The following is a 10,739-nucleotide window of genomic DNA, read 5'->3' as shown; positions in this document are numbered from 1 at the left end:
CACACACACACACACACTCCAATAATTCCTCTTCCTCCCCTTTATTCCTCTTCTCTCAAAGAGTTGGGGAAAGTGATTTAGAGAGATAGGGAGAGGAGAAATACAGGGCACAATAATATAAATATTTACACAATATGCCCATATGTATCAACCCAAATTCTTGCATTCTGTTAACAGACACAAAGCATTTTAGAAAAGGAAGATGATAAGGGTAAAACCACAACAACAATAATAATTTTATTATTATTATTAATTATTATTATTATTATTCCTCATCAGATTTTAGTAGTGCTGGCCTGTACTCCCTGATACTCAGGAAGCTGAGACAGGAGGATGGCTTGAGCCCAGGAGTTCAAATCAACCCTGGGCAACAAAGTGGAGACCCAGGCTCAAAAAAAAAAGAAAAGAAAGAAACAATAAAGGAAGAAAAGAAAGTTGCACTTTTCTATGTACTTTAACAAAAGATAGTAACAGTATTTCCAATAAAATGAAACCGAAAAGTGTCATAGTAATCTTTTATAAAGGTCTTTCTGTTTTGTTTCTCTGTAACTATTGTATAATCCTGAAAAAAGGGCTCTCCCTATTCATTACTGGTCAGCTTTCCTGGCTGCCTTTCCCACAATGCCCCTTTCATACACCACTCCTGCTCCCCACTCCCCCTACCCAGGTTGCATCTAAATGCACCCCTCCCAGGGTGGCCAAGTCGCAGAGGCTGGAAAAACAGTATCTTTTAAGAACAATGAAAAGTTAACACCAAGCCAAGCACTTCCTCCCTGAGGGTCACCTGACCATGGAAGAAACTGGGGCAGCTGCAGACCAGGAGCAGCTCGGGTGACAAGGACTCCTCCAGTTCCCCCACCCGGAGATCAGGGACATAGGTGGGGCTGGCTCCAAGTTCCAGCAAGTTGTGAAGCACTCCAATATGGACCTTGTGATTTGGAGTTTCCCAGAATGTTGGCAGGGATTCTTGGCACTGGCGTGTGTTCCCTGACATCCACTCCTGAAGATCATCTCAATGTCACTGCTGTTTTCTGAAGCTCAGTTTTCTAGAGCCCTGTAACCTCACCCAGGTGCTCTGAAAATCACCTGTGCACTGAACTGTAAGTGATCCTTAAAAGCCCAGACGCCTGGGGTACCACCAGGGGGACTGTTCAAATTACCCCAAACTGGTAGAGAGCCCTGCAAGAGGGGCCTAGAAAAATGACTTCCTGGCGGGCTTGTCGGAAGCCATGGCAGTGAATTTCATTCTTCTACCGACTTTTACTACTGAACTTAAACACCAACACACCCAAATGTGTGAAGCTAAATTTAACGTATCAGAGATCCACAATGAGGAAAGTTCAGCTACCAGGACAGCCCACATTCAAGCAGAGCTTGAAGTAGGATTTCTCCTGCCTTGACTACTTACTTGGAAAACACCCTGAGGTCACAAGACCAGCTACTTCAAAACCAGTGAGACCTGCACTGCTTAATGGATGAACAGGGCTCCCCATACCATGCCACCAACCCAGAACCCTAACCCTCCACCCCCACCCACTGCACCCTCTCCCTCCTCTCCCTCAGAACTGGAGCATCACACATGCTGGGCAGGCGCTCACCACTGAGCTACATACAGCCCGGCCCCCTTTCCAGATCTTTCTGACTTGTTCACCAAAACAGCCACATTGAAGTCACTTACTGAGTTTACACTATTTGGGATAAAATATAAACTTGCAAAACATACTTATAATTCTAAAATATCATTTTATGGGTCCCATTGAAATATTTGTATTTTTTTAAGAAAATATTACTGGATTTTTTAAAAAAGAAAAAGTCTGGAAGCCGCTGCCCAAGGCTGATGTCGCTGCAGGACAAGAGGTCCAGATGGACCCATCCAGGATGGACAGCAGTTCCCGTCCTCCTGGTGCGTCAAGTCAGGGTTAGACATGGGAACAGGACAGCGCTGCACTGTGTGNCCATAAAGTGGAGGTGTAAACATGCCTTCCCCGTGGAGCTGCAGTGTGCCTTTAACAGGCTACTGCCCCGCCCAGCACTGGGCAGCTGGGCAGCTACCAGCTTCTGGGATCAGGGAAGCAAGGAGGACATAAATATAAAAGATGCACTGGGGACAGCAGAGTGTCTGAGTGCGAAAAGGAACCAAGCCACAGCAGCGGGGGGGGGGGAGGGGGGGGCAGGGAACGCAACATGGCAGGGGCCTGCATCCTGGAGAGCACCTGAGGCTCAAAGCCACTCGGGGCTGGTTATGTGGCCCCAGTGGTGACCAAACCTCTGAGAGGCATTCCTTTGCAAAACCTGTGCAAACAAACAGGTAGAGGTGAAGTTTACATTCTGAATAAATGAAAGACAGCGCTCCAAACAAAATACTTCAAGAATAGCTGTCCTGGGGAAAAGTACCCCGGGGCTCGGTGGAGCTCAGTGGCCAGCCCTTGCCTGACATGCTTGACGCCCTGGGTTTGACCCCCAGCATCACACGAGTGTATAAATAAATAAATAAATATCAAAATATACTTTTTAGCATTTTAAAAATTAACTTACACTTACTCTAATCAAGCCTAATTACATACTCAAAAGGTATAAGTAAATAGACAAACACAATCATAAGTTAAAGAAGCTCCAGGTTGACTTTCCAAAACAAAACAATGTGGTGAACAGTTTTAAAGAGAGGGTTTGACTTGCAGGCCAATTGCCCTGTCTTCCATCTAATAAAAAAGGAGGTCCTGCCTCTGACCCATTTTATGAGGGTGTGGAGGGAGGAGGGCTTGGCAAAGATGCTACAGCCCGAATCCCAAAACCAAACAGGAAAAAGAACACCAAGTGGGGGGCAGGAGGGACCGTCCACAGGCTCAGACCACCGTTCTAGAGAGAGGAGCGCCACATTCCTCCCCAAAGCAACGGGCAGCAGTGCCAGAGAAGAGGCCACCAGGGCCCTCCCCTCCAGAGCCTTCTTTCAACCATTAGTTTGTCTTTTTAAAAAAAAGAAAAAAAAAAAAAGTCCACAGAATACCAAGCTGCCAAGGCTGCGGAGAAACCGACTGCCCAGTCCTGCTGGGGGGCTGCCCACCCGTGGCACAGCCACCCAGGACACTCTGCCAGCTTCTGATGAAACACGCAATTCCCCTGCAACCGGCAATCAAGCGCCTGGGCATTCAGTACAGAGAAACGGGGACATATGTTCACCCACAAATCTGTACACAATGTTGACGGCAGCCCTGTTCCTAATAGCCAAAGCTGGAAGCAGCCCAGATGTCCATCCGCGGTGGATGAGTCAACAGTGCGGGACATCCGGACCAGGGCACCATCCTCAGGAGAAAGGGAACAGAGCGGCCACGGCTTGGAACCCTGCCAAGTGAGAAACGCCAACCCCAAACAGCAGGCACCGTATGATCACATTCACAGAACATTCTAGAAATGACAAAATGGAGAACAAACTAGTGGCCACCTGAGGTCGGGGAAGGGGGTAGCGTGACTACCTAAGGGCAACAGAGGGCGTCCTTGAGGCAATGAAAAGTCCCACATTTCACAGCATCACTCAAAGTCAGTGTCCTGGTGGTGGCATTATGCTATGCTTTTATAGGATATGGGAACCTCTCTGTATTATCTAAAACTGAAGTTTATTTGAAATATAAGTAAATTAAAACACATGTTTAAAAAGTTCAAGTACTAGCTGAGTATGATGGCATGTACTTGCCATTCCAGCTACTCCGGAGGCTGAGGCAGGAGGATCGATGGAGCCCAGGAGATGGAGGCCAGCCTAGGCAACATAATGATATCCTGTCTCAAAAATAGAAATAAAACATAAAAAATTTTAAAAAGTCAAAGTGCAGCAAAAATTGGAAAGATTGAATTAGCAATTGAAGAGAAGGAATAAGAAGCCAAGAAACACAGGATCATTTCCTACAAACATCTCCCAAAGACAACAGAGAGCCTGGCACAGCAGCCCACACCTGTCATTCCAGCCACTCGGGAGGCTGAGGCAGGAAGATCACAAGTTCCAGGCCAGCCTGGGCCATTCTGCAAGACCACGTCTCAAAATAATAAAACAGCTGGGGATGAAGCTCGGGGTAGAGTGCCCTTGGGTTGAATCCCCAAACCACCCAAACAATAAAAGACCACAGAGAAAGGTGTCACAGCAACAGATGCCAGGTCATACCAGTCTGGTGACAGTGCACTAGCTCGCCACTGAGATAAGAAACACAGGTTAAAGGACGGTTCCTCAGGAGAACACTAGGAACCGTGACCTGGTCTAGCCTGTCCGTCTTTCCTTTAGTCCATCTCACGAGGCACCAGCTCCGGCCTGTTTCACCTGTTTTGCAGTCTTTATCATTAGGCTGTTTGCCAAGTAAGTACAAAAAGACAGCCTCCTTGACTTTAAAAAATTTATGATGTGCAGGGGCATATGAATGTCTCTGAAAAGCCATGCAGTAAAGACACTGACCTATCATTAACATCCTGGTTGCTACATTTACCTGAGCATAGAATACTCTTCTCCCAAGCCACTCAGGCATTGCGGAATCATTTGACCAGAGCACACTTGAGAATTCAGGACAGTCTGCTGCCCTCTGTCCTGCTAATCAGGAGTCTCAAACTATGCAGGAGCCCCATGGTCTCATGGTGAGCTGATCTCAGCTACTCCACAGAAGCAGCAAATAAATACTTGTGATTCAAAAGGACTCACATTTGCTGTCCACTGAGAAAACAGGACCAGGCTCCTTATGCAACATCTCTTTTTAGGTGTTTGCCTGCTCTAGGTCTTATGCTCACCAGTGTTTAAACATGTCCCACCTAACCTCCAAAGCCAGCTACACATACACAACACTGCTACCTGCCTGTTTCATTAGAAAAGGAATCGATGAAGGTGTTTTAAAGTAGCTGAGTGGCAGTGAGAAGTACGACTCCAAAATAATCTGAGCCCTTAAGCACACCCCACTGCGCCCCTAGGAGAGTAAAGTTCACATGGAGGTCATCCGAAACAGGTGGCAAGAAGAGACCTGTTTAACCAGTCCCAACCTCCACCTGAGAAGCAACTGCAAGGCAGGGGCCAGGCCCATCCTTACCGTTCCCAGCTGTTCCCCCTCCTCTGGCTGAACACCACACAGCACGCTTCCGGCTTCATGCTGCTGCTCAGCTACAAGTCTGCCTCCCCATGGACCGCACGTTAGAAACCCCACCAAGTCAGAGGATATACCCACCTTGCCCATCCCAGGTGCCAGCACAGAGCAGAGACTCAATAAACATGGAACAAACTTACGCAAAAGTCAATCCCATCCAACAAAGACATGGAGTCCTAATCCTTCCTCAAAACCCCAAATCTCCTCTACCACTGTTTGAAGTTGGCGAGACTGAACGAGGCAAAGGAGGTCATCTTGCTAATTTTGAGCTCAATGGCGAAGATCCGAATTCAAATCCCAACCCTCTCCTTAACCAGCTGGGGCCGGGGGATGCAGCTCAGTAGTGGAGACTTGCCCAGCAGGCAAACACCTGGGTTCCATGCCCTGGGTGGGGGCACTCAGCACCTGGATGACCTGCAGCTGCTCACTCTAGTGTCTCCATAAAGTGGAGGTGTAAACATGCCTTCCCCGTGGAGCTGCAGTGTGCCTTTAACAGGCTACTGCCCCGCCCAGCACTGGGCAGCTGGGCAGCTACCAGCTTCTGGGATCAGGGAAGCAAGGAGGACATAAATATAAAAGATGCACTGGGGACAGCAGAGTGTCTGAGTGCGAAAAGGAACCAAGCCACACCCTAGCTCTGTAAGCAGAAAAGGAGCCCAGGGTGCCGGGAGAGGATCACAAGGGAAGGGCAAGGATGTGTATGGGAAGGAGAATGGGGACTGGCTAAACTTCTCCAGTTCCAAGACTCCAAAATCCACAATGCGAAGGCCACCTGGAGACCGAGCTCAAGCCCGAGGCCTGTCAGACAAGGCCAGACCTCCAGGCCTCTGCTCCAGTCCCTGCCCACGCAGGTCGACGACAGCCTAACAAGTACAGGCCACGCTTCCAGAAACCGCCTAGATTCCAGACTTGAGGAGATCAGTGCTTCAATTCAAATACATTTTTGGTTTGTTTACAATTTTAGTCAACTCAAAAAATAATCTTTGCAGTAAATACTAATCATAACTTTTTTTTTTCTTTTTTGATACAGGAGTGCTTACCCACTGACCCACATACACAGTCCTTTTTTATGTTTTATTTCAAGACAGGGTCTCTCTAAATTGCTAAGGACCTTGCTAAGTTGCCTAGGCTGCCCTTAAACTTGTGATCCTCCTTCCTCAACCTCCCAAGTTGCTAAGATTATAGGTGTGCTCTACTGTACCCAGTTCATAACTATTTTTAAATGGCATTAATTATTACTGGACACAAATTCTGTCTTTGAAACGTCATCATTGTAAATTTTAATCATGGCCTGGGTTAGTTGTTAGTATAGTGAATACTATTCATAGCAAATAATACCAAATACCATTTAATTTTAATTTATTTGTTTATTATAATGCCAGGGATCAAATTCAAGTCCTCAAACATGCTAGGCAACCACTGTACCACTGAGTTACATCCCCAACTTTCAAGTACCATTTTTCAGACTGCTGTAGCAAACACTACTGGTATCTGAGCTGTCAGAGGTGGGTCTGTACAGTTACTACTTCAATAAAAATGTACCTAGGGTTAGGGTGTAGCCCAGGGGTAGAGCACTTGCCTAACATGCACAAGGCCACAAGTTCCAGGCCTAGCAGCCACTGTCCCCCCAAAATTTGTTTTCCACATAAAACAACAAAACAGTATTTCTTCTCTCTATACTACCATCTCCAAAATGTAACATAATTAAAAACATGATTTAAGAAAATTTACTCTTCATTAAAGCTTCATGAAACAAAGCAATGGCACCAATCACTTCTGCTATGGGCAACCTCAGTTAGAGTATGTGTGAGCATGTTGTGTTGCAGGAACAGGAGAGAAACAGAAGCCATCCATCAACACCATGCTCACAGCTACAAAGACAGCAGCAGGGCCGGGGTGCACCTCAGCACAGACATGCGCCCAGCAAGCACAAGGCCCCCCCGAAGCCCCGCAGAACAAAAAAACCAACACACACTGGAGTTAGAAATTTTATAAGATTCTCAAGACAGACATTATCCAAAAGGCGCTTCAAATTCTGCAGCAACTCCAACTGCAAAAATGGAACATTAAAACTATTCTAAACAGCACAGGCTTGGAGTTTGTTCTAGAGTGCTCCAGGAAATAGATGAATTAATATTAGAAAAACACTGAAAATCACTGAAGCCAGGTGATGAGTACAGAGAGTTCAGGACAATACTATTCACTATTTTTGCATGTTTTGAGATTTCTGATATAAAATTAGAATGTTCTCTCCACTCAAGAGTAGGTTTAGATTTGCCACAATCTCAATCCAGAAACCACTGAAATATCACAAAGCCTTCTCTTCTCTCTAAAGGTACAAGTCGTCTCTGATGACCCCCTGAGCACTTGTGACCTGGGGTCTACCCTCAGCCCCCCAGAGACTCCTCTCACAAACTGGAGGGAACCCCAAGCCCAGAGGCAATGCAAGCAGATACCACCTCCAGCAGGCGCTTCCTCTGAAACACCAAAACCTCGGTAAGACGGCAAATGCCTTGTCCAAATCCTCAGGTCCTCACCCTTAGATTAACATTTGAGAAATTTCAAATAAACAGATGTGAGATGACTTTTTTAAACTCCTCCATGAGACCTTGTAAATAAAGTCATATCATCAACCACAGCAAAGATAATAAATCAGCTCCACTTATCGTCAGACTTCAAGTAATATAAAAACAGGCCCTAGTTTATCCAACCATAGGTGCAACTTTGAGAAATACAATTACAAAACTTCAAGCTCTAAAATTTAAATGACTTTACTCTTTAAAAGAAAAAGAATCTAAGAAAATGGTCACAAGGCCGGGCGCAGTGGCCCATGCCTGTAATCCCAGAGGCTTGAGAGGCTGAGGCAGGAGGATCACAAGTTTAAGGCCCTAAGCAACTTAATGAGACCCTGTCACAAAATAAAAAATAAAGACATAAGGGTGCAGCTCCGTGGTTGAGTGTCCCCAGGTTCAATCCCTGCTACCAAAAAAAAGAAAGAAAAGGAAAGAAAGAAAGAAAAAGATGGTCACCAGAACTTTTGAACACATTATACAACACTAGAACTAATGCTGTGTGAAAAAAATCACCCAATCAAGACAATGTAGAAATAGAAATTTTACTTCACACATTTGGATAAACACAAATAACCAGACTTACCAGCACCTTGTTTTCCACTTTGTCTCCCTTAACCTCCACCTTTACTTTCTTCTTCACTGCGATTTTTATCTTTCTGCCAACAACATCCTTTATGCTTTCTGAAAGTAGAGAATAATTTCATTGTACTTTCTCATTAATAAGAAAAAAAGCATCAGGGAGGAGATGGCACTTGGAGGAGTATTCTGATTTTTTTATTTTTTGTTTTTTTGGGTTTTTTTTTTCTTCTTATTCTAACAAGTGTGATAGTTTTTAATCATCAAGAATTTGATCAGCAACTTCTCTGTCCCTTGGACGGAGGGCACGATGCTGCGGCAAGTATTAAACACATGGCACAGTACCAGGCTGGGCACTGCTGGGGAAGGGGAGGAGGAGCACCGCAGGGGGCCTGAGGGAGCACCCACCACACAGGCCATAAGCTCTACGGGAACTCATCAGTCCTCTCAGCCCTGGGGCGCGTCACAGGAAGAGTTGAGTGACTTGCCATGAATGTTAGGGAACACAACAAAGAACCAGGACTGGCCCGAATGATTTAGGCGGAGAAGGGCACTCCCTGCCCTCTGTCCTTCCAAGAGCCTCTCAGCACAACACCCAAGAGAGCTCAAAGGCACTGCAAAGAGACTGGAGGAAGGACAACATGTGGAAGTGGTGGGGACAGCCAGCACACCCAACCTGAACACGTCTCAAATCAGACTCATGACCTGCTGCTTCGGCTCCTAGTGAGGTGCCCTGTACCTTGAGTGCCTTGCTCTCGGACAGTGAGGGCCACACTCGGTCTTCCGTGTGTTTCAAAGGTCTGATCACCCCCAACACCTCTCTTTCATACCCCCAGGACTTTGTAGATACTATTCCTTTTCTGGGATGTCTTTGTCCTGTCCACCTCATGATCATATGCTAATTATCCTTCAGAAACGTAGCTCCCTCCTCTAGGTCCCCACAGTTCTGTGTTTTGTAATGAATCACCTTGACCAAATCACATACTCAAAAACTTCCCGTCCAGAGGTATCGCCAGGGTGCCAGAGAGATGGACCCTTCATTTCGGTTTACCATCTAGTGGAGGCCATGAGGGTGCTATTAAGTGAATACACACAGGACATAGGACCGTGGAAGCAGCAGAACTTGAGGGTGTCAGGGAGGAGGGGATCACTGAGCTGGGTCTGGAAGGAAACAGACCACTGTGTCCACAGGGGAGTGAGACGCAGGAAGAGAACAGGAGGGTGTCTGCCTGTTTGCACGGTGGGTTTCAATCAATGTTTTGGATCACACACCAAATACAGTGTGCTGTGTAGTTTAACAATTAACTGAGTTTATGAAGGGGCGATCAAAACTGACTTATCAGGAATCCATCACCATCAGAGTTCAGCGCTGCTGAGTTAATGAGAATAGAGAGGAGAGAAGGGCATTGTCAGCATGCAGTGACCATGGCACCAGGACGTCCTGTCCCAGGAAGGCAGCAAGTTGGCATGTGGAGGGGAGGGGACATGTCCGCGAGCTCCCACACCGTGAGTCCTCTGTGCAGCCGCTATCTCACCAGGCACTGTGGGAGACAGGCATCTGAATGGACTTTGGAACACGGAGAGAAACTGGGAAGGCATATGCCAAAAGATTAAACCTACCTATCGGGGAGTGGTGACGTGGGTCACATATACCCTATTCTTCTTTGTGCTTAATTTTTTTCTACAAAAAGCCTTATTAATTTCATAATTGGAAAGATACACATTATTTAGACACCTTGGGGGATTGACTTAAGAACTCTACTGAGGCCTCCCCTTGGCCACCATTTTGAACTGCTCACAGCAGAACTCTCATGAGCACCTGAATAAGAAAGAAAGGGCAGCAATCTCTCCATCCCAGCCCAACCAGACCACTTAAAGACCTAGAAAAGTCACAGTGGGCATATGACAAAAGCAAGTCGCTTGGTTGAGAGATACCTAAGATAGGCAACATTTAGGATACAAAAATTCCATTTCAAAATAAGGGTCAAATTCAACTTTTACAATATGCCAAAGTTATTTGAGAACCATCAGTTTAAACCAGATACCTATTCCCACTCCATCCTTTACTCCTTCCCAAGTCTAATCACCAAAACTGCTCACTGCCAGGCTCCAGGAAACTGAACCTCTACCCTCTCTTGGAGGCACCTTCAGAGCCCTAAGGGTTAGCTTCCTCTTCCGGTAGGGGCGTTGGAAAGGTCTGGGCCTCCCAGAACCGGACGGGTCACTCTCTCCAACAGACACTGATGCTGTGTCTCAGGAAGAGACCCAACTCACTGAGGAGAGAAAGGGGCGGGTGATGGAGGGGGTGTGCAGGAAGAGTCTCCACACTCTCAATTCGGGTAGAGGCTCTGGTTTATTTGGGTTCTTTTTCTTGGTAATTCAGCAAAAGNCCTCCCTCGCAGCTTCGGGCTGCAGGACGCCGAGCGGACCGGACTCCGGGCGCGGCGCCGGCGCCGGCTGCTGCTCCCCCGGCAGGCTGGCT

General features: G+C 46.7%; 1 long non-coding RNA gene across 1 annotated transcript in view; it reads left to right on the top strand.

Moving 5' to 3' along the window:
• The window catches only part of LOC125615612, a 6,828-nt gene extending 124 nt beyond the window's left edge, over window positions 1-6,704 (top strand). The window contains exons 2-3 of the long non-coding RNA XR_007346286.1: window positions 3,484-3,488; window positions 6,661-6,704. This is a non-coding gene — a long non-coding RNA (uncharacterized LOC125615612). The remainder of the gene's footprint in view (window positions 1-3,483; window positions 3,489-6,660) is intronic.
• Window positions 6,705-10,739: the final 4,035 nt, after the last annotated feature.

The sequence above is a fragment of the Marmota marmota genome, unplaced genomic scaffold (assembly GCF_001458135.2).
Source record: "Marmota marmota marmota unplaced genomic scaffold, marMar, whole genome shotgun sequence".
Lineage (NCBI taxonomy): Eukaryota > Metazoa > Chordata > Mammalia > Rodentia > Sciuridae > Marmota > Marmota marmota.
The sequence above is the reverse complement of the archived record's forward strand: the minus strand, read 5'-3'. Positions and strand labels throughout refer to the sequence as shown.